Source organism: Microtus ochrogaster, unplaced genomic scaffold, assembly GCF_000317375.1.
Source record: "Microtus ochrogaster isolate Prairie Vole_2 unplaced genomic scaffold, MicOch1.0 UNK1, whole genome shotgun sequence".
Taxonomy (NCBI): domain Eukaryota; kingdom Metazoa; phylum Chordata; class Mammalia; order Rodentia; family Cricetidae; genus Microtus; species Microtus ochrogaster.
Window position 1 is genome coordinate 13,473,833 of NW_004949099.1, and position 21,820 is coordinate 13,495,652.

Below are 21,820 nucleotides of genomic sequence, written 5' to 3' on the forward strand. Positions count from 1 at the left end.
CCTGGCCACTGGGCCTGTGACCCTAACCCTGGATTCTAGCTTTGGCCTTTCCTCCAACAGTGTTCAGCTTACAGAAAGTCAGAGCAGGCCTGAGAAAAGAAGTGTACTTAGCCATTGCATTTTCCTTCCTCTGTAATCGGCCATCCAGGACTGGAGTAGAGGCAGCTGATAGAATCTGCACTTTCGACACAACTGACACCAGAGACGGCACAGACCCCCCCTATGCATCTCTACAGCTCAACCTTGAATGGTACCCCACCTAATGCTTGGGAATGAAGATGCTCCCTGAAGCACCCAGGTCTGTCCCCAGGGTGTGATGGCTTTAGTGTACCTGGCCAGCTTCATTCGGGCCTCTGGGGCCCCAGAGCAGAAGAAAGGTCGCTCTGTGGGGAAAGGACTGAAGGAGAAACTTACAGAGACTCTCCAATACAGAACCCAGGGCAAAGGGAAGTAGCCGTCAGAGGTAATAAGGATGCTAGTGGAGGGGTCTGGAGGAACAGCACCCTAACGTCCCCTGCTAGGGATAAGGCAAAAAGAGCAGAATTAGTGATAGCTTGCTATCTCGTAGCTAGAATCTTTCTGGAGACTGGTCAGCTTGTCCTCTACAAAAACAATGAGGCTCATGCACCCACCCATTCTCCCAAGAGTCGTGGTTTGTTTAATTAATAACACTTATTAATTTATCTTCTTGGTTCACTGACATATTGTTGGCATTTAAAGTGCAATGCAGAACAAGCAGATACTCAAAGAGGATTTGGTACACAAAAGAAGGAATTTAACGTTTAAGGCCATGTATAAATCCTGAGATAGAGACACTAAAGTAGTAACCACCCACCCACTGCGATGTCCCTTCCTTATTCCAGCACCCTGGCTCCCTCTGCCTGTCCACCCTCTCCAACCCTGGCTGTCCCGAACACCGTGGACAAATCAGAAAACACAAACAGCCTAAAGAAATAAGCCAAACTTCTGGGCTTCGTGTCAATGTTGACCTCCAATGAGTAAAGGACGACAACGGCACAAACAATAACAACTAATACACCATTTTACATCTTAAGTCACACACACACACAAATGCTGACCCATCACTGGCAAAGTTGCAGGGAAACAAACATTTGAACCAGTACTGATAGCAAATGCAAACTGGTGTGTTATGAGAGGCATGATGGTGGCATGAGAGGAGAGATCAGAAATTCCATAACTTCTCTTGGAGTGATCACTACGCTAAAGAAAAGAACTTGAGAAGCAGATATACTTAATGGATCTATGTGACATATAGCACAAAACCTAGACACAGCCTCAAGACTCCAATGAGGAGTGACATGTTAATCCACCCATAAGGGTGGCATGGTATGAAGCAAGCCAAAGGCCGTACGGAATACTCTGGGATGGAGATGCAGCTCAGAGGCAAAGCTCTTGTCTAGCATGTGAGTCCCTCAGTTGGATCCCTAGGCCACCAAATAAAAACACAAACAAAAAATCACCAAATTCCATGATAAATACCTACATTATAACATATTTTAAAATGCATATAAATTCTATATGCTGTACTTTTGTTAAATACATATGTATTCAGTGTCACCATAGAAGGAAATGTCTGTCTCTCTCTGCGTGTACTCTGTGTGTGTTACGCTCAGTGCCAGGATTTTAGATTAGTTGTACTTTATATTTGGTCTATTTTCCTACCATTTAAAATTCCTACCATGGAGGCTCAACAGTTAAGAATTACTTGCTGCTCTAGTTGAGGGCTAGAGTTTGGTTCCCAGAATTCATGCTGAAGAATTCACAACTTTCTGTAACTCCAGCTCCAGAAGATCTCTTGGGGTACCTGTACGCACACACGCACACACACACACGCACTCACACACACGCACACGCACACACACACACACACACACACGCACATGCACAAACACATCAAAATATTTAAAAAATATTCTCAGAGCTGGCGAGATGGCCCAGCCATTAAAACTGACTTCCTCACACAAACACACATGCAAGCTAAACACCAATGCACATAAAATAAAAATAAATTATTAAAAAACAAAAAGACTGACTTCTGCTCTTCCAGAAGACCTTTTCTGATATAAACATTTCTAACTCCTTTTGCATATTAATGTTTTTTGAAAATGCTTATAAATTCCCTTGACATACTTGGAAGAAAAAAAAAGAACATTGGGAATTGATTTAAAAAAAAAAAAAAGGATATAACCACATAGAAAAGATGCTTAGGTTTCCAGTTCATTATCTGATAGTCAAACACCCTAGTATTTCCATTTATTTTGGCATCCAGTTCCAGGGGATCTGAAGTCCTCATACATGCAGACATATAGACAGACAGACAAAACGCAAATGCATATGAAATAAAAATAAATTGCAACAAAACTTTAAAAAAGCACAAATTATATTCTCTCCCACTAGCCCACATAGAGACGCCAGCATTCACAATGAAGTGAAAGGGATGTAACGAAAAGCCCAGGGTAGCAAGAGGAAAGGACTTAGCAGCAAGTGACACTCACCATGACAACCTTAAAGCTCAGGTACAGGTATGGGGACTGGAAAACAGAGGACAGAGCACAGATGTACAGGGACAGATCACCACGTCAAAACCAATGGTGAGGCACAGAGAAGTGACAAACTGTTTGGCAATGTTGCCAGGGGCATTTTTCATCCCATATTTTTTGTTTTTATAGTTATCTTATAATGTTATAATATAATGGAAAAATAAGCAATTTATTCAAAATCACCCATAGAGACGGACTGTTCCTCCTTCTCCAGTAGTGCTTTACTGGCACTTAGTCCTCCAATTCACCTACGCACATCGCTTTTCCTCTTTGCTACCCATTCCCTATGTGTGTGAGGATGAGAGGCTGGCTCAGGAACTGGGAACATGATCAACTGTGTTTCATGATTTTTGAGTAAAAGAGACCTTTGATGTGCACAGTTAACTTGAAAGACAGATGCACCCATCAAAGACTACCTATATTAGTGGAAGGTAAGGGTGACAGACTGACTTGTGGCTCAGGTTCAAACTAGTTCCTTACTAATCTAGAGAGTATGTTAACCACACCAAGCTATAGCACAGTTTAGAATAGTAAAACAGTACACGCTATACAGAGACCAAGTGCAGCCCTGATTTCTACGCCACTGAGTTAAAGGGTGTTTGGAAAAGGCTTTAAAAAAAAAAAAAAAAACCTAACTTAAGATTGCGCTGTTCCTTCATCACTGGTTGAACTATGACACAGCCATCACAGAAGTGAGGCTGCAAAGATTGGGGTTCAATGTGTGACCTTAACAAAGAGAGTATTAAGGTAAAACAAACAAACAAACAAAAACAGCTGAGTTAGCTTTTTCTTGCTGTGAAAAAAATGTCTGAGCAAAAGAACTGAAAGGAAGGGAAAGATATCTTGGCCCGCCGTCTCAGAGGGCTCAGCCCGTGGCCCACTGGTTCTGTTTCCGGCCTGATACAAAGCAGAATAATGTAGTGTCAGAAAGCATCGAGCTGAGAAGTTCTTTACATTATGGTGAACGGGAAGCCAAGAGTTAGAGAGACGAGAAGAGTACCCCCAATTGTCTTCCTCCATCCAGAGCCCACCTCAAAAGTGACCAGTTAGGATCAATCATTTCTCAACAGAAACAGCTGAGAATCAAAACACTTAGCACACAAGGGCTTGGGGACAATTTATACCTAAACCACATGATCATTTAACAAGTCATTAGGTAAAATCAGAACAAATTACAGAATTAAAACTCAAATACATTTTTCTGTCTTTGAGATCATAACTAACTTCATATAGATACACTAATGGCCAGGTCTCTGCTACCATCTCTTTGACCCCTTAACTCTGTGTGATATGGCTGACAACCTTCAAAACACCCCAATAATTTTCTCATTCAAGACAGTCTCAACATTTCTCTCTGTGTGTGTGCACATTTATTCATGTGTGCAAATCTATGTGTGTGTGTGTGTGTGTGTGTGTGTGTGTGTGTGTGTGTGTGTGTAATCTAGAGGACGACCTTGGCTGTTGGTTCCTAGGGTGCTGCCCACTTTGTTTTCTAAGACAGAGTCTGTTGCTGGCTTGGAACTTGTTGGATGGGCTGAGGAGGCTGGCTAGTAAACCCCAGGATTCTATGTCTATGTCCTCTGTCCCAGTACTGGAATTACAGTACACCTCACTACGCTTGGCTTATCCTCAGATCCACACACTGTGACAAGTACTTCATCGAGTGAGCTGTTATCCTAGCCCTTCCTCCCATGTTTGACCCTAGTTCCTCAATGTCCTTGATAAACTTTCTAACACAGGCTCTGGGTCTTTCTAATTTGTGTCTAAGCAGCATTACCTTAGTGCGCGCATGAAGTCTTGTGTCTGACATATCTCTTATATACCTGTAAATCCTACGCTGATAGCCCCTAGCTAGAATATTTTTGGAACTACATATCCAAAGGCTCATGGGGATCTCATCTGAGTGACAATGAACAGCTGCAAGCCCCAATGTTCACCACTGGCCTCTCGGGCCCCCTCCCTTCACCACCTACACTGGGCCAGCTCACTGGTGTCCCTCCTCCAGCCAAAGACAATTCCATCCAATTAGAAACAGCTCGGAGTAAAACTTCCAACCTTCCACCTGACTCCTTTCTCTGTGAATTCTCTTAGTAATACCCTACCACGCGGGAAGAAAGTCTTTGAGTCCCTTTTGACAAAATACCATCTCTCTACTAGAAAAGTCTCCAGCTTACCTTAAATAAACTCCAACGGCAACGGGGTCTCACCAGGCACCGTGGCCACCGGCAGTCTAAATCACCTTCATTCCATCTCCCGGGGCTTCACAGGCACCCTCCTTAAATGGCCTCCCTTCTATGGCCTCCATCACCCACAGGTACCCTCCTTAAATGGCCTCCCTTCTATGGCCTCCGTCACCCACAGGCTATTTTCAAGTCAGGGTTTCTGAGTGAAACACTTAAAGCAGGCATTCTTTTGCTGCCCTTCCAAGGATCTCATTTTTATAAGGATACAGAAAGTCATGTTTCTTCTTGATCTTGTTTGCTGCCCCATCACCCTCTTGTTTGCTGCCACCCGCAAGACACCTCTCTCAGAGCATGCTCAAATGTGTCCGCTCCACAGTGAGACTTCCAAGGACCACCTATCTGGAGTTGTAGCTTTCCCCTCTGGTACCTGACCCCTCTCACCTGGTTCTGCTGTCATCAGCACACTCTCATGATGTCTGCCTGACACACTCCCCAGAACAATGGGCAGGGGACTTGGTCACTGCCGTTCACTTCTGTGTCCCCACTAACACCATCACTGCCACCCAATGGGAAAACAGGCACGGTACATAAGTCGCTGGAACTAATACTGCCTATTCACTGTAAGTAAAAGCCCAGCTGAAACCAAATTTAGTCCTCTCACTGAGGCCAATGGATCCAAACTGGCTATTTTAATATGCCATCAATAATGAAAAACATGAACAGTTTTCATACTTTTTCAAAATGAAAGCCTTGAAATATTTTATGGAGTGATACCCACACCACATGGAAATTCTTGTTAACTATAAGACAAGTGTTCAACAACCACAAGTAGAGAGTGGCTTTCATACTAGACTGGGGGGGCCTAGAACAATGCCTGGCGCAGAGAAGACATTTAATAAAGATGTGGTGAACAGACGAGCAAATGAATCAATGGAACTTGCAGACTGGATTAATTTCCATTACAGAAACTAAGTTTAACAAGCCTCATAGTATGCATTTCTAATGCGGGACACACGTCAGAAAATGATGCTACTGCATGCACTTCACTTAAAGACAGCCTTGGGGGCTGGAGAGGGGCTCAGTGGGTGAAGTGATTCCCAGGAAAGTGTGAGGAACCGAGTTCAGATCTCTAGAACACATGTAAAGTCAGATGTACACATCTGCAATCCTAGCACTCATGGCCAGATGCGAGGCAGACAAGAGAACACCTGGAAGCTTGTCTAAAACAAGGAGTTAGGCAGGGGCCAACACCTGAACTACACACACACACACACACACACACACACACACACACACACCACCCCACCCCAGTCTTGACTATAATCCACTACAATGATTGCCTAATTCACAAATTGGTCCCAACTCCTACTCTGAAAACCAATGTTCTAAACTTCCGAGTTGCGCAACCTGTAATGAATGGCTCTCAGGACACTTCCTCTGACCTCCAGTAACTGCCTGGCAGTCTCAGCCAACAGGCGGCTGACAGGCAAGGAGGGCTAGTCCAAGTACTGCATGAACCAGTAGACGGAAATAATCCGTCCACCCGGTGATGCCGGTTTGCTTTTTTAATTAAGAGTCATTTTATGTAACTTATCACACTGTCAGGTAATTAACAAAACATGTAATTACCTTTAATTATATGCTACCTATGGACTAATACACAAAATTCAAGGGGAAGCTGCAGGATTTTCACACTTCAAAAAGACTGGGTTTGAACAGAGTAGAAAAATAGAGGAATTTTTTTTCATCCCCTCCCCCCGATTCATTACCCTTTATCCAAAGGCCACGGAAGTGTAATAGTTCATATCAGGGGCAGAGAACAGGCAAACGATTAAGCTTCATTTCATTTTTACAAAGTCTCAATCATGAGGCGTCCTTTAGAAAGATACCACAAACATCAGCTCCAAAGCAGGAATAGTCAGGACAAGCACAAACCTGTGAAAGAAGGTTCTAGCCACTGCCATCATAGCTCCCCTGAGAACCGAGGGAGAGTACGAACAAGGTTCCCATGCATGTACTATGCCCTTTTTGATGTTTTTGCGTACACATGTGTGTTGGGGTGTGTGTTCCTGTCTGGGTGCACACCTGTGAAGTCTAGAGAACAACCTGAACGTCATTCCTCTTAAGATGGTGACTCTCATTAGCTTGCTAAACATGATGGGTCAGCTGGCCAGTGCTCGGAGAATCAGGGTCTATTCCTCGGTCGGCTCTTGATTCCAAGCCTGTGCCACCATCCCCACGGTATATGTTTATTCAATCTTTCGTGTGGTTTCTGGGGATCCAACTCAGGTCCCCACACACATTCCGATTCTAACTAGCTCCTCCCCCGCTGCATTTCTACATAATTACTGGCTGTGTTTCTTCCTGAAGGTTCCGCATCATGCAAGAAAAGTGAGATTTACTACATTGCCATTAAGTTGACCAGCTACCACCTCACATGAGGACTTCTAGGATGTTTGGGGTGAGCTATTAAAAAATGTGGGCCTTCTGCAGATGGGACACCATTTTAAAGGTATGACTGGGGTTATGGAAATAGTTCAGAATGAAATCCCTTGCCTAGCACGTGTGAGGCTCTGGGTTTAATATCCGGTACCACAAAGGGTGTGGACGGAGTATGTATATATTCCTTTCCTGATTTTGTTTTATGTGTATGGTTGTTTTGGCTGCAGGTATGTTTTAGCACCATATGCCAAATGAGGCCAGAAGAGAGGGTTGAATTCACTGGAACTAAAGTTGCAGATGGTTGCAAGCTGCCATGTGGGTGCTGGGAATTGAACCTTGGTCCTCTAGAAGCACAGCAAGTGCCCTTAACCTCAGCCATCACTCCAGCCATGCCTTCCTTCTATTTTTTATTCACTGTGTAAAATATAGCCACTTGTACATTGCTATAAATACTATCTTCACTATGAAATATGTTCTTATGTACATTTGAACAAATGATCTCTGCAGAACACCAATTCAACCAAGCGTGTTTCCCTGAAAAATCAATATGTCTAACCATGTTTTCTTAGTACAAGAAGAGGCTATGTTAGTTTAGGATCATGGTAACAGTGCTGAAGAATGGCCAAGCCAGTTGTGGGGGCCCTCACTGCCAGCAGGATTTGCCGAAAAGGGCAGAGGCAGGAAGCTCATAAGTTAGACGTCAGCCTGTGATACACAGTGAGTTCCAGGACAGCCTGAACTACAAAGTGAGACCCTAACTCAAAAAACAAGCAAACAAACAAAAGCAGCTGAGTTTGAAAATCAAGAATAAAATTTAGAAGTTTAACTGCTGAGAATTTTGGAGCCTGTCCTGGAACTCACTCTGTAGACCAGGCTGGCCTCAAATGCACAGAGGTCCACCTGCCTCTGCCACCCGGGTGCTGGGATTAAAGGCGTGTACCACCACTGCCTGGCATCCTGGACAATCTTTAACAGGACTCTACTCCAGGGAAGAAGTCAGTCTCCAAGCAGCAGAGACTACATGATTCCATTCACACCTAAAGCAGGCAAAGCAAACAGGACAGAAGGAAGAGTAATGGCTGTCAATAGGTTAAATAGAGGGCAAAATAGAAAAGGGCGGCGACCTGATGCAAAGATTTCCTTCTTGGTTGAGGAAATGACACACGGTGTAAGATGGCAGACAGCAAACAGTCTGAAGACCCAAAGCACCCGTACAGCGAACATTCTTTAAACGAGCGAATAAAACCATGTGTTGATTATAAATTCAAGAACTCTGAATATGAAACACTAAGCTGCCTAACAACTCACAACAGCATTGTTGTGCAGAGTACAAGAAAGTCAACCTCGCACTTCTGCACTGGGCTGAAACACATCACTGGGCAACTTCTGGTCCTTGCTCTGGGTCACTTTCAAACAGCAACCATAGTTAGCCTTTCTACAGTCATTATTGGCAGTTGACTCTGTCTTCTCTCTGTAACATAAACTCTGAGAGGACAGAGACTACATCCTTCTCAGGTGGAGCTACACTCTGAGGGTCCAGCGAAGAACTATTAACAGAGATCTGTGCTAACAATTAAGGTGTGTGCACAAGTACACCTACATGCATAAATGAATGTGAGTTAGCAAGGGAGGGAGAAAGGGGGGAGGGAGGAGGGAAGGGGGCAGGGAGGAATGGAGCAAGGGATGGAGGGAGTTAGCAAGGGATGGAGAAAGAGAGGGTCAGATTGGAGTAATTCACTCCATAAAGAAGTTATGGATGCTCTAACCTCTTATATTTGCTCCTCAGTCACTTCCAGTCTCTCTTCACTCAAAAACATTTCCCAGCAGCCCTTGAAACTCTGTGGCGCCCTTCCCTAATCTCACCAATTACAGGTCAAGAGGTGTCATGTGAGCAATCTTTAACTTTGGCTTCAAAGAGAATGGAGTAGTTTGGGCTTCCCATGTTGTGGCGCACAGGCACAGAGCTTAACTTCAGGTACACAGATAAGGGGAGACTCCCTGGGGCAAAGAGAGAGGATACAAAAGCCTCTCTGGGCAAAGAGACTAGCTGGATGCTACATGACCCAAGTCAATGAACGTTTGAGTTCAAACACTACACTAACTGCAGCAGCAGAGATTGCAGCCTGATCATTACAACCAGACCCAGGTGTGTGTATCTAGACAAAGAGGAGTCCAATGACTAGCTGGGGGGGGGGGCAGTCGATCATATTTGGGCCAGTGGAGCCATCCAGCAACGCAGAAAAGACTTTGCAGCACAGAGTCCACAGTAGGTTCGTAAGTTCATAGGCACAATTTAATTTAAATGCTGAATGTTTCCTTCTGCTTTTTCATATATATATGAAACACACACACACACACACACACACACACACACACACACACACACATATATATGTTAAATCAAGGTCTCATGTACCCCAGACTTGTTATGTGGGCAAAGTTGGCCCTGTAGCTGCTGCTGATCTTGTCTTTACTCCCCTAGAGCTGGCATGACAGGCCTCCACCGTCACACCTGGTTTCCACTGCTGCCCACTCAGACATGTCTGCTCCTTAGCGGGCTATTGGAGTTGTTTGGTATTTGTAAAAGTAATTTGTAGCAACCTGTTGTCCAACTAAAATTACCAAGTTGCCGTTATATTTGTGATGAATTATGCCGTCTTGCAATAAAGTGACAATGGAAACAAAAATACCCCCAAAGATGATTTGAGTGGAGCACCTTAGACGGTGCTGCTGCTAAGGAAACGCTGGAGTCACACAAATACACAGTTCGAAAAGAACGAGGGACGAACACATTTCAATTAGCTGAAAAGCATTTTAAACCTCTAAGAAATCATCCATACTATGCAAGGCACAATGAATGCAAACTGTGAACATGTATCATAGCACCTTCATTTAACATTAAAAAAAAAATCTCAAAATGGGGAAGGCGAAAAATTACTATAATTGTACTTTACTTGAAGTTGTTTTTTTTTTTTTAACTTTCTCACAAGTAAGCTGATCATTTAAAAAGAATCAGAAGCGCCACATAAACCAGGAAGCATAGGGATGTCTTACATTTGAAGGCAATTATCTGGGCCGAGTGGTATAAGCCTCTAACCACAACACATTGGGGGTACCCAGAGGAGGAGCCCTGAGGCTCAGGGCCCAGACAGTCCAGTCCAATTGGTGCTTCAGGTTCAGTGAGAGACACTGTCTCAGGAAATCACGGGAGAGTGACTGACAAAAGTACCCCATGTTGACATCTAGACTCCAAAGAAATGCTCAGAAGTATATACACATACAAGCGTACATCAAATATATATATATGCATCTGTGTACATACAGTACGGGTGTGTGTGCACGTGTGTGCACACGCGTTCTTCAACTCAAGTTCATCCAGAATTAAGTCACAGAATGATAAAATTTTAGAAATCAGGTTGACACACAAAATGCTTCTTTTTCTTGCTGTACAAGCGATACATACACAAACATATATACACACATACACATGTGAATTTGTCTTGAAAGATATTTGACCCCGTCTAAAAGTAAATTTGAGGGGGCAAAAGAGAGATTGAGTGGATAGTGTAGGACCAAAAGAATGTCAAATAACAAAATGTTTATTGAGAATAAAAATGAAGGTGCCATGTAAGGAACAAAAACCAAGCTCACAAAGGCAGAAATGAAAGGAAAAAAAAAAAGAAACAGATTAAACAAAATTTTCTTTTCTTTTTTCTTTTATGTGCATTGGTGCTTTGCTTGCAAGTATGCCTGTATGAAGGTGTCAGATCCACTGGAACTTGAGTTACAGAGAGTTGTGAACTGCCATGTGGGTGTTGGGAATTGAACCTGGGTCCTCTGGAAGAACAGCCAATGATTCTAACCTCTGAGTTATCTCCCTAGCCCCCAAGCAAAAATTCTTATACTGAGTCCCAAGAAATCTAGTCAATGAAAAATTATATCAGAGCAAGCCTGGCATTAGAGGCATGCACCACCATGCCCCACCAAGTTTTCTTCTGAGCGCCCTGTTAGCTTTGATGAATCTCAATTTTCAGCTTTTCCTGTGTTTCAAACAGCACAAGAGGAATTAAAGCCGGAGGAGCATCCTGAATTAGGATCTCTTCTAGAGGTGACAACATTCAGAGCAAGAGGAGTGGCTGAGACAGAGGTCTGAGTGACCCCAAAACAGGAAACATTTACTAGACAGTACTTGGCAGGAAGCCCCAAACTGAGCCTCAGGCCAGGGAAGCCTTCCCTTAGCCCATCCCACTGTGGCCAGGGAAGCCTTCCCTTAGCCCATCCCACTGTGGCCAGAAAACCCTTCCCTTAGCCCATCCCACTGTGGCCAACAAAAGGCCACATGCTCATCAGCACCACCCCCTTCCAGGCTGGAATATCTGAGCAGACATGAAATACCTCTGGACAGGAATCTGGTGTTTCCCCAAAGAGCATAGATAATGAAACAAAGCAAATCTGAAATGCAGGGCCCAAAAGCAAATACACCAGAAAGAACTCGAAAACAAACCTACTCTCTCCATGATGCACTCTAGAACCAAAGCCCCCATGCGAGACCGAAGACAAAACTGATGCAATAATCTTCATGCTATCAAGGTTCTAAAATGTCTCTATCTTACAAACACGCTGAACAAGACAGCAAAGCTAGGATAGGATTCAGTACAGCCACAGAGCAACTTACTATTAAATGGACACTAACCTACTACATCAAATGGAACTACTTATTACAGGCCAAAATTAAAACGTGAGATGGAAAGGCTAGTTCAACTCAAGAAAAAGGGGCACGGGGAGGTCTTCACTAAAACTACAAATACACTTGTATTAAAACTTAAAAAATAAATAAATGGACACCATAAAAATAAATTTTAATTCCACACACTGAAAAAACCTGAAATTCACTCCTTTAGACGGTCAAGGGCTTAACTCTGAGATGCTCCTAAATGCAAACACCCGGCATACATGGCCACTTAGTGGGAGTATTTCATCTGCTCCCTCAAAAACATGAATTTCAGGAAATGTAATTTGGCCTTCATTCATCAAACCACATTAGGCTCTCTGAAAACTTTGAATTTTAAAGCCAAGTACTCGTTTGATTTCCAAGCGAGGTCAAGAAAATAAGACAGCACAGTGCTGACATTCAGGGCTGTGCCCCACACTGCTAAGCAGTGACACCAGAGTGGCCTGTTGCTATGGCTCCTGACTATTAATTCTTGAAAGAAGGTGATTAGACAGGCGGTAGATGAGCATCCATAGGATGCCATCACTGCGGCACAGAGCACAGACACACGCTCCTCATGTCTAAAGCAGGTTACTTTTATAAACCACCACTGTGATGTGAGCAGCCCTTTCTCGCTGTAAGCCCGCAAAACATACAAGCAAATATAAATTAAAGTTCAGCTTCAACAAACTGGGGAATAAAGTATGATATTATTTGGGGGAACAAAGAACATGGATAGGCTATTCCTTGAAGGGAATCTTCCTTTTAAAGGTTTCTGCCCACATGCCACACATGTACATCGACACACGTGTTTATATGCATGTTCATATCAACAGAAGAGGAAGTGACCAAATTCCAGGTCCCAAAGGCTGAAACAGTTTTAGCTACAAGTCCAACAATAACATATGATTTTTACCTTATTTTTTTTTTGCTTCTGTAATTCAATCTTCAGTTATAGTCACCTCAAAAGGTCACTTCTCACCCTGAAAGCAAAACAGAAACAGCACATCACAATCCCAGTAACAAGGAGAATCTCACAATGTCCAGCATCCACACAAGACAGAGGACCAGGAGTTTAACTGCACATCCTGGAGATTTCTCAGTTCACAGAAACAAGGCTGGGATCTTCACTCTAAGACCATAAACCCGACAGGGACAGGGAAAGTGAAGACGAAACACTTCCGACTTTTCCTAAGAACTCTTTCTTGCTTCGCCATCTAATAATTCATTTTCGAGTGGAAGAATACATGACTCACGGGCCTCTGTCTTTGGAAACCCGACTGGTACTTGAATGTGTGTGTTTGGTTCATGCCCACATCTCTAATTTCATTAAAGCATCAGGCTTATTTTTCTCCTCTTCGAAAGTGAGCTTGCACTTGCAGACATGATGCTTTCTGTCACTCTGAACGTTTCAAAATAATTTTCTTTTTTTAAAGGCACCATTTTCTACTTGGGGAGGGGCAAGGGGTTAATTGCTGTTGAAAGCCGCTCACAGAATATTTAGCACTTAGCATCTATCTCTACCAGATCCACTACATTAGATAAAAATGGTTCATGTCACATGAAATAAACAAATGAAACCAAGCTTCCCAAAACACAAAGGAAGCGAGGAACACATTTCAACCCACATCTCCTCCGCATCTCCACCGCCCCTCAGCAAAACTCCTCTGTGCCTCGTAAGAAATGTCAGAAGCTGCCTCTTCCTGTTCAAGTAACTGGAATCAGCACATGGCCCGAGTGAAAAAGACAAAGATTAGCTTCTTAATTTAGGCCATGGTAGCGAAGGTGCAGGGTTCATCCCACCTCCTTGAAGAAATACTAGAATATGAGACGGTGAGATCCTATCATGTTACTAGCTGGCTAACAGCATTTTGCTACTGCCTGGTAGAGTATGGAAGGGAGCAGCACATCCCCGCTCACCCTCTGCTGGCAGCCCTGAATGGGAAAGGCCAAGGCTTCTCCCTTTTCTAGGGCTGGGAAGTGGCACTTTCATGCCAACCTCTGACATTTCCACAATGAAGGGGTATGCAGATTCTTGCCATGCTGACTGGAAAAAAAGATGCAGGCCGTGAGTGAAATCAGAATTCTCGTGTTTACTGTTAAGAGGAAATTGGAGGTTTTCACCATAAATCTTTACCTTTTAGGTGGGGGAAAACCCTAGCACGGGGGTTTAAAATGACAACCCTGCAACTTGTACCCAAACCTTTTTTTGTTTTTACACAAAACAATTCAAACTGAAAATGAAAACCGTGTGCCTTCCCGCTGATGCGTCCACTCAGGATCGCCTTCTTGTTTCGTAGCGAACAGCAACAAGAAAGCGCAGCAACCATCACATGTTCAAGGCAGACCAGGAGCCTGGGAGGTACCCCCACTCCACTTGAGGCACACAACATCTCCTACACAAGAAATGGCGCCCCCCAAAATCAAAACTTTTAAAACTATACTGTTATTTGTAGTTTTAGGGACAACACTCAAGGTCCCTCACATGCTAGGCAAGCACTTGACCACTTAGCTGCACGACCAGAATTCATCAAATCTTAAATATAAAATAAGTGAACTCTGGCAGACCCTGCTCAATCCAAAGCAAGAAGGCCCCTTTCTCCCTCCCCTTTCCTGGAGACTTACTCCAATGCATGCGCTTTAAACTAATTTATATGTTTATCTATTGAGCTAGGCCTATTTTTGCATGTTTGGCAGAAGGGCCTATAGTATTAGACTTTGCAATGCAGATGAGATTTGCTATCATATAGGCAAGGCAAACAACTGGACCTCATTAAAATTTAATTTCCAAAGAAAACTGCTGAAAGGCCTACTTTGAATAAAGTTATCTATCTCTAGTGTTGCATCTGAACCGACAGAACAAATTCCAGGTAAGCGTGAGGTCTCTCTGTTCACACAGCTGCCTAAAAAGCATAGTTCATAAGTGAGTGGAGGCAAAACCAGACACTGGTTGATCCTCAATGTAACATACGTGTCTTTTTTTCCACTGGGGAAATAAAAGCATGAAGAGTGAGAAACCGCACAATTAGACAACGGCCACGCTACCACACACAGACTCAGGCAGTGCAAAGCTGGCTACGTTTGCTTTCCTCTTATGCGTCAAGTATCGTCAGTAAGATATAAAACACATTCCATAAATTTTAATGCACACGCACATCTGACCACTCATTAATTTATTTCTGTTGATTTTACTTTTTTAGAAAGAAGGCATCCATTAGCCTAGTCCATCTGAAATGGTATTTTCTGAGTTTTGCTGCAGCAAGATTAATAGTTCAACAGCTGTTTGCCATCACGTGGAATTAAATGAAATGTGTCAATATAGAAGAAAAGAAAATAAGGGGTTAGGACTGAGGCCCGAGCCGCTATCAGTACGTGCTTGGGAGAATCAGAAATCACCCACCGTAGTGAAAAAGATGCAACTTGCTTTTTCCCCGAAGCATGGAACTTCGATTCCTAAAACTGTGTACTTTTACTGATCAAGTCAATCGACTATTTACTTGTCTGACTGTAGGCAGCACAAACGCAAAAGCTCAAATTAAACCACTGTGTAAAGCTTTTAAGTTCACACACACACACACACACACACACTCACGCACGCACGCACACGCATACAGTATAAAAGAACTGTCTTCCTTTTTAGGCCTCTTGTCTCCTGGTTTTAAAAGGCTACCACCACACAGATGCCATGTTGTTTTCTTTTTCTGTTTTTAAGAACTTCCCTAGTGATTTTCTGTGTTAGAAGTGAGCCAGGCATATGGTAAACAGAAATTACTTTCCTTCCTGGCATTCTCTTTCCCAGTAAAGATCCCATGAACTAGAATTTTCCAAGGCCTCTTCACTGCAGCCCATGTTATTTACCTGAGGCTACAAGGTGACCACAAAGGCTGTGCTGAACCCCTGCATGTCACCTGCCACCTGTAGGGCTGGAAACCCAATATCTCAAGTGCTTCCTCTTTTTCTACTTCCGCCGCCCTCCCTCCTCCACTGGTTCACTGTGCGGTGCCCTGTGGTTGCCATCCTGCATCCAGGCTACACTCTGGGTTTTGTCCCTCACTGGATCTGTGAGATATGAAACGCAACTGCCAGCTGGCATAGCTCCTTGGAACTGAAGCCCAAGTTAGCGGGTGAGATCCCACTTCACAGGGCTGGAAAGTAACAGCATACCTTCTATTTTTCACGCTCCAAGTAGTTCCCCCTTTCCCTTTCACAGCGGCTACAATAAACGATCCCCACCGCGAGGCCTGAACTCTCTTTCACAATATGCAGTTACCACAAACTGATGCTGAAGGGTGACCAGCATCATCTCTCTCCAGCCTCCATCCAGCACAGGCTGGGGGGAAAGCCACCGTGTGCCAGTCTTACCAGAGACATGAGGTAAGCCAAGCCATTCCAGGTCCATGGCAAAGGGGACAGTTTAGCAGGTGCAAGGGCCCAGGACTCAGCACTGTGCTTTCCTAAAGGACAGAGCATTAGCTCAAACGTCCACACTCCCACATCCTCCTGCTGAACAGCAGAGACTTTACTTGAGAAAATCGGTCCAAACGGGCCAGTTTCCAAGGGAGTACTGCCTCTTTAAGTCGTCAGTCTGAACTCATTTTGGCTTTCCTGTCTTATCTTCCAGTGATTTCTTAGAAAACAGAAGGCTATCGGCACATGCTGGACTGATTGAACACAAGAGTCATTTTATTTTTGACACTTAAGAAAATTCACGTTGAAATCACCCTGGAGCTTAGCCCTGTGCTCTATAACTTCAACTACTGAGTCAGATTTAACAAAATTTCAAAGGAGGGAAGGCAGAAAGACAAAGAAAACTGGGGGGTGAGGGGGGAGCAGAGTAGTGAATGAAAAGGGAAGGAGGAAGGAAGGACACGGGAAATAAGTGTCTGTGTAGCCCAGGCATTCTGCAGCCAGAGGTGGCCTGAGACACACCCATGGCAGTTGGCTTATAAAGGCGACATTTCCTTTACTGGTCTCTATCAAAGAAATGACCAGCCACACACCACTGCGTCATTGTCCAAACCCCATCCTGTACCTGGGAGGAACATTTTACTGCCCTTTCTCTCCCTCTGGGGACACAGCACAGAGTCTAACTTTGGGGATCTGTTCTGGTAGGCAAAACTCAAAAACTCAACACACAGTGCAACCATGTGCTACAGGCTACAGGCAACCCAGAGGATTGCGGAAGACATCACTCCAGGCTGGCTGGCGTTCCCCCAGGAAAACTACAGCCAAGGGCCTGTCTCAGTTGGAAAACTCATTCTCTTTTACCTTCGGCTCATGTAAAACCCTGGCCACAGTCATGTGAAAATATTTTATAGGTATCCTTTAACAACCTGTACACGTTGAAACCCAAAAACAATATTTGCTGTTTTGCCTTTGAAGCGCTAACAAAGCCTTTGTTTTAGATTCGCCTTCAGTGTGCAATAAGAGTTAATAATCAAATCCATCCCAACCCCCACAAATGTTAAACAAAAAGATAAAAGAAATGCAAATAGCTATTGTCATGGAAAGTTAAAGTACCTGTCTGTATTTTTACGTGAAAACTATTATCTCTATCAATCAAAATTTAAGAATACAATAGTGCTAATCACAGAAGGTGCTCTGACGGCTTTACTTCTTTCCCCTTATTAAAAAAAAGTATTTTTCCTCTTAAAAAAAATGAGTATAAAAGTCATATACTTACAATTAGCTAGAATATTTGTAATTTTATCATTAAAAACCTTCGGCAGCCCCACTGCTAATAAATGCTTCTAAGTCTCTAGACTGATTGGTACCCAAGAAGACCCAAGCCCTCGCATATTTTAATAAGGTTGATGGAATTTCATTTTAATTCTCCCTGTTTCCAACCTGCGGGGGAACAGCACACTCTCCTGTTGGAAGGAGTTACTCAGAATGAGACAACAGTCGAGGAGAAGCAAAGGGGCCTTCGTTTTGATCCAATCCCTGCATCCAGCAATACCTTTATACAGGACATGAACCTTGGATGGCTCTCCTCATCTGTTTTGACAACTTGAATTGAAATGATAAACATTCTGCCCTGAAAAGAAAGTGGAATATCCCCAAAATGCCCAGAGTAATCCAAGTGCAGCAACTGCTGAGTCGTGTTCTAATTCACTTAAAAATAAAAATGATGGCTTGGGCTTTCTAAAGACGGTAAAAGAACAACAAGAGTAGCCAGACCCCAGATAGTCAAACAAACAGCTCAAGATTAGAATTCCTTGAACAAACACTTAAGCCAGGATGCCATTATGCAGACCCACTGAGCCTGGATAGATGTCCCCTCTGCCAGAGAGCCAAGGGGCTGTCATTTTCCCCCAAGCAAGATCAGATTTCCTTCCCTCTCCACTGCCTCTCAGAGCGTCAGGGCCAGCCTCTCATGTGTGCTATTAATATCAATGAGGAGACGATTCGATTTCCACAGAAGAAAACGTCTCGGATCTGAGCACAGACCTTCGGGGAGGACCCTGGCCCCACATCACAATACAGTAGCCGAGTTTTGCCGGCTTTCCTGCAGTTCAGCCTCACACACTGTGAAGCCTCTTACCAGACAATGGTAGCTCTAGCTGCAGGATAGTTACAAAACAGGATTTGTTAGGACCAAGAACAGTCAAGCTGCGCTCGCCCCCTCCCTTTTCTTTTTTAATTCCTTCCTGTCCCCAAGAGCCTCACACTACCAGTTCAAAATTCAGCTGCCTTCCCTAAGAGGCACCTGTACTGGTTGGTCTCTTTCAAAGCAACCGGCAAGTGAAAACTGCCCAGGAACCAGGGCAGCTTTCCGTAGGCACTGAGAAGGGCAGCAAAGTGCCCTCTCAACACTTGCAAAATGAAACAAAAGTATCAGCTTGGCTTGGCACACACTTACCCATTCATGGTGAGGCAGCAGAGCTTAGGGGCAGGAGAGGCGAGTCTCTCGCAGGACAAAACCGAAGTTCAAGAGTTTGTAAGGGAGAAACTACAGGCAGTGGGAAGCCAAGTCCTGCAGGCTCTCAGGGTTCCCAGGCTGGCGGCAGTGTGAGGAAGGACTGAAGGTATGTGGGCTAAACACAACAAAGCCACTGCCTTACTCTAGATTAAATATGCAGGAAGAGGCCCCTTTGCATAAACACAAACACTCCGCAAATGAACAACTGGCTCAATCAGGCGCCCGCTGTGCCTTCTACCTAGCCTCCTCTGTCAGGAGACACTGCCTGTTCCAGGGGACACCACTAAACCCGGAGACCTCCCTGTAAATGGAATGTTGCTACGCTAACAATTGAAATAAACTACCTTCATCAGTAATTAGGAATTCACTTCTGGGGGGTGGCACTGAGGAACAAACTTGGATGTCCAGCTACTTCCAAAACATGCTGGGACACAGCACTTCGGCGAAGTTCCACTGCAGGCTGTACTTCAGCCGCCCATGATCAAGGGAGGTTTTAAAGAAGCTTATGGTTTAGTCCCAGTTTAAGGTTACTTTATACACCCCTCAAGGCACAGTTTGTGTATATTTATAAAAGCATACATAAGTCAGAGGTTCACATATACATATGAATATGAGTATAACTGCACAGGATCGCAGATATAATACTTATGCTTATCCAGAGAGAATACAAATAAATACATGTACACAGAATATCACTTAACTCACTAAGAATATCCTTTAGCTCACTAATCATTTAAGGAAAATAATGGGAGCTTTCCCAAAGTACATCCCAAATGCCTGCCTTTCAAATGTCACCAATGCATGACCGCTCATTGAAAAACATTATCCAGATATTAGGAAGGGGGCTTTTAAGTGAGTGGCCTCGGCCACTTATCACTTCAATTAAACAATGCAATTACAGTCAACAATTTTCTCCATTTCTGCAGAAAAAATATGTCATACCTCAATGTAATTTGTCTGTAGAACCCCGGAATTTAGCAAGAGGGAAAAACATATGAAGGCTGGGAATTTTCTACCATGTCTTCCTCAGACTAAGGAGCCAGCTTTACTGACCTCTGACCCTCTGGTTCTGGCAACTTGTTGGTCTTAGTAACTTAATTATTTTTCCCTCCATTTTGTTTTTCAGTTTTTGAATTATAAGTTAAATGTAAAATTTTAATTCCACATGTTAACAATAATTTTTTTACATGTATTTACGTGGGTGTGCTTGCACACATGCAGGAACTTGTAAGGTTCCTTCCTGATGGGAGCAGAACTCATGTCATCAAGCTTAGGGAAGGCATCTTTACCCACTGAGCCATCTTGTCAGCCACCAATCACTTTTTAATGATTTTACGGTCTGACATGATTTCAAATGACACACAGAAGGACTATGTTCAGTTATCTGGTTGTAAGCGACACAGAACTATGGGGAAGCAATCCAGCTTTACAGCACGTGTCGATGGTACATGTTGTATACGATTTTGAGAAAGCACTGCCCCAGGAGAGAGGGGTGTCACCTCATCATTTGCTGCAAAAACAAAAGATCCACCCTTTAAAGAATTTTTTTTTAATATTAAAACAAAGGCCTACTTCAAACATAGACAATGACAGCTACTAGAGAAACTAAAACAAATAAAAAGATCCCCAACATCCCAAAGAACAAAGCATGGGTCCTGGAGGAGCTAAAGACTCCTGTTCTGTTCACCATTTTCCCCTGAACTGACCTTCCAAGACCACCGATACCCACATGTGAGAGCAGTCTCCCCTTTATCAAGCAAGACACAGAACAAAAACACAATCAATCTACCACTGTGAAGAAGCTCCTGCCCACCCCAGTGCTGCTCCTAACAGCTCTTTGGGCAGTTCGGGTGGGCCACTGTGTTTCCTAGCTCACCCACAGCACACTGAGTAAGCTAATGGAAGTGTGGAAGGCGGAATCGGTATTAATGAGCTGTAGTGTGTGATCCCGATGACACTGAATATATTGTACAATTAGACGTGGCATCTGATTCCATAGGTATTAGATACTGTACTCTAAATTAATATTTTAATGAGGACAGTGAAATAAAGACGACAACCCAGGTAAGAGATCTCTGTATTGCAGCTCAGCCTGGGCTTATTGCTGGAAGGCTCTCAGACACAGGAGCCAACGACACAGACAGGGATTGGGACAGAAATCCGTATGCAAGCTCTTTGGGCTGAGTGACACGTACTGATGCACAGAGTCAAAGATGTCATCCTCACACAAGCTCCACTTGCTGTGACCTAGAGAGAGGAAGAAGGGGGAGGGTGGGAGGCCACGGCAGCTAGAGCTCCAGAAAATAAACAGGGTGTACAGTTTCAAAGGCTCCAGACACAGGCTTTTCATTGTTCAAGCCAATTATCAGCGGAAAATAATAACAACAGATGGATCTGGAGTCACTGACTTTTCATATGCACTTCTCTGGGCTGAACAGATGAAGAAACGCGAGAGCTATCTCAAAAAGGCAAAACATCTCACAGTGAAGAACTCCACAGTCCAGATGGGGACCTTCTAAGTCTGCCGAGTAGCTTCTTAACGTTGGAAGATAGACTTACTGAGACATTTCAAGAGCCGATCGGATATGATGCCTATAATGGCTTCATTAATGGAAGGGGTCGCCTCGGACTTGTGACTAACAGGGAATTCAATAAGGATGGGACTGTAGGTTTTCTGTTTGCTAGTCAGAGACTGTAGGTCCCCACTCAAACTCCAAACCTGTATACTATGGGAGAATAAACCATCATCCATCCAAGGAGAGGTAAACAAAGGCTGTATAAAATGCCAGTCTTTGTAGGTAATGACAGCATGTTAAACACTCTTCACCACCGACGACATTAAAAGATGCTTTGCTTTTAGTATAAAACAAACAGATTTCTATATAAATTTCATATAACAATATAGGGAGAGCCAGGCAGTGGTGGCGCACGGTTGTAATCCCAGCACTCGGGAGGCAGAGGCAGGCGGATCTCTGTGAGTTCGAGGCCAGCCTGGTCTACC

At 43.8% G+C, this 21,820-nt stretch overlaps 1 protein-coding gene across 4 annotated transcripts in view; it reads right to left on the reverse strand.

Moving 5' to 3' along the window:
• Foxp1 (forkhead box P1) overlaps positions 1-21,820 on the reverse strand; it is a 396,466-nt gene that overhangs the window by 328,182 nt on the left and 46,464 nt on the right. For all 4 annotated transcript variants that reach the window (XM_026788256.1, XM_026788254.1, XM_026788255.1 and 1 more), the window contains exon 2: positions 12,814-12,880. The gene's annotated coding sequence lies outside the window, so the exon portion shown is untranslated. The remainder of the gene's footprint in view (positions 1-12,813; positions 12,881-21,820) is intronic.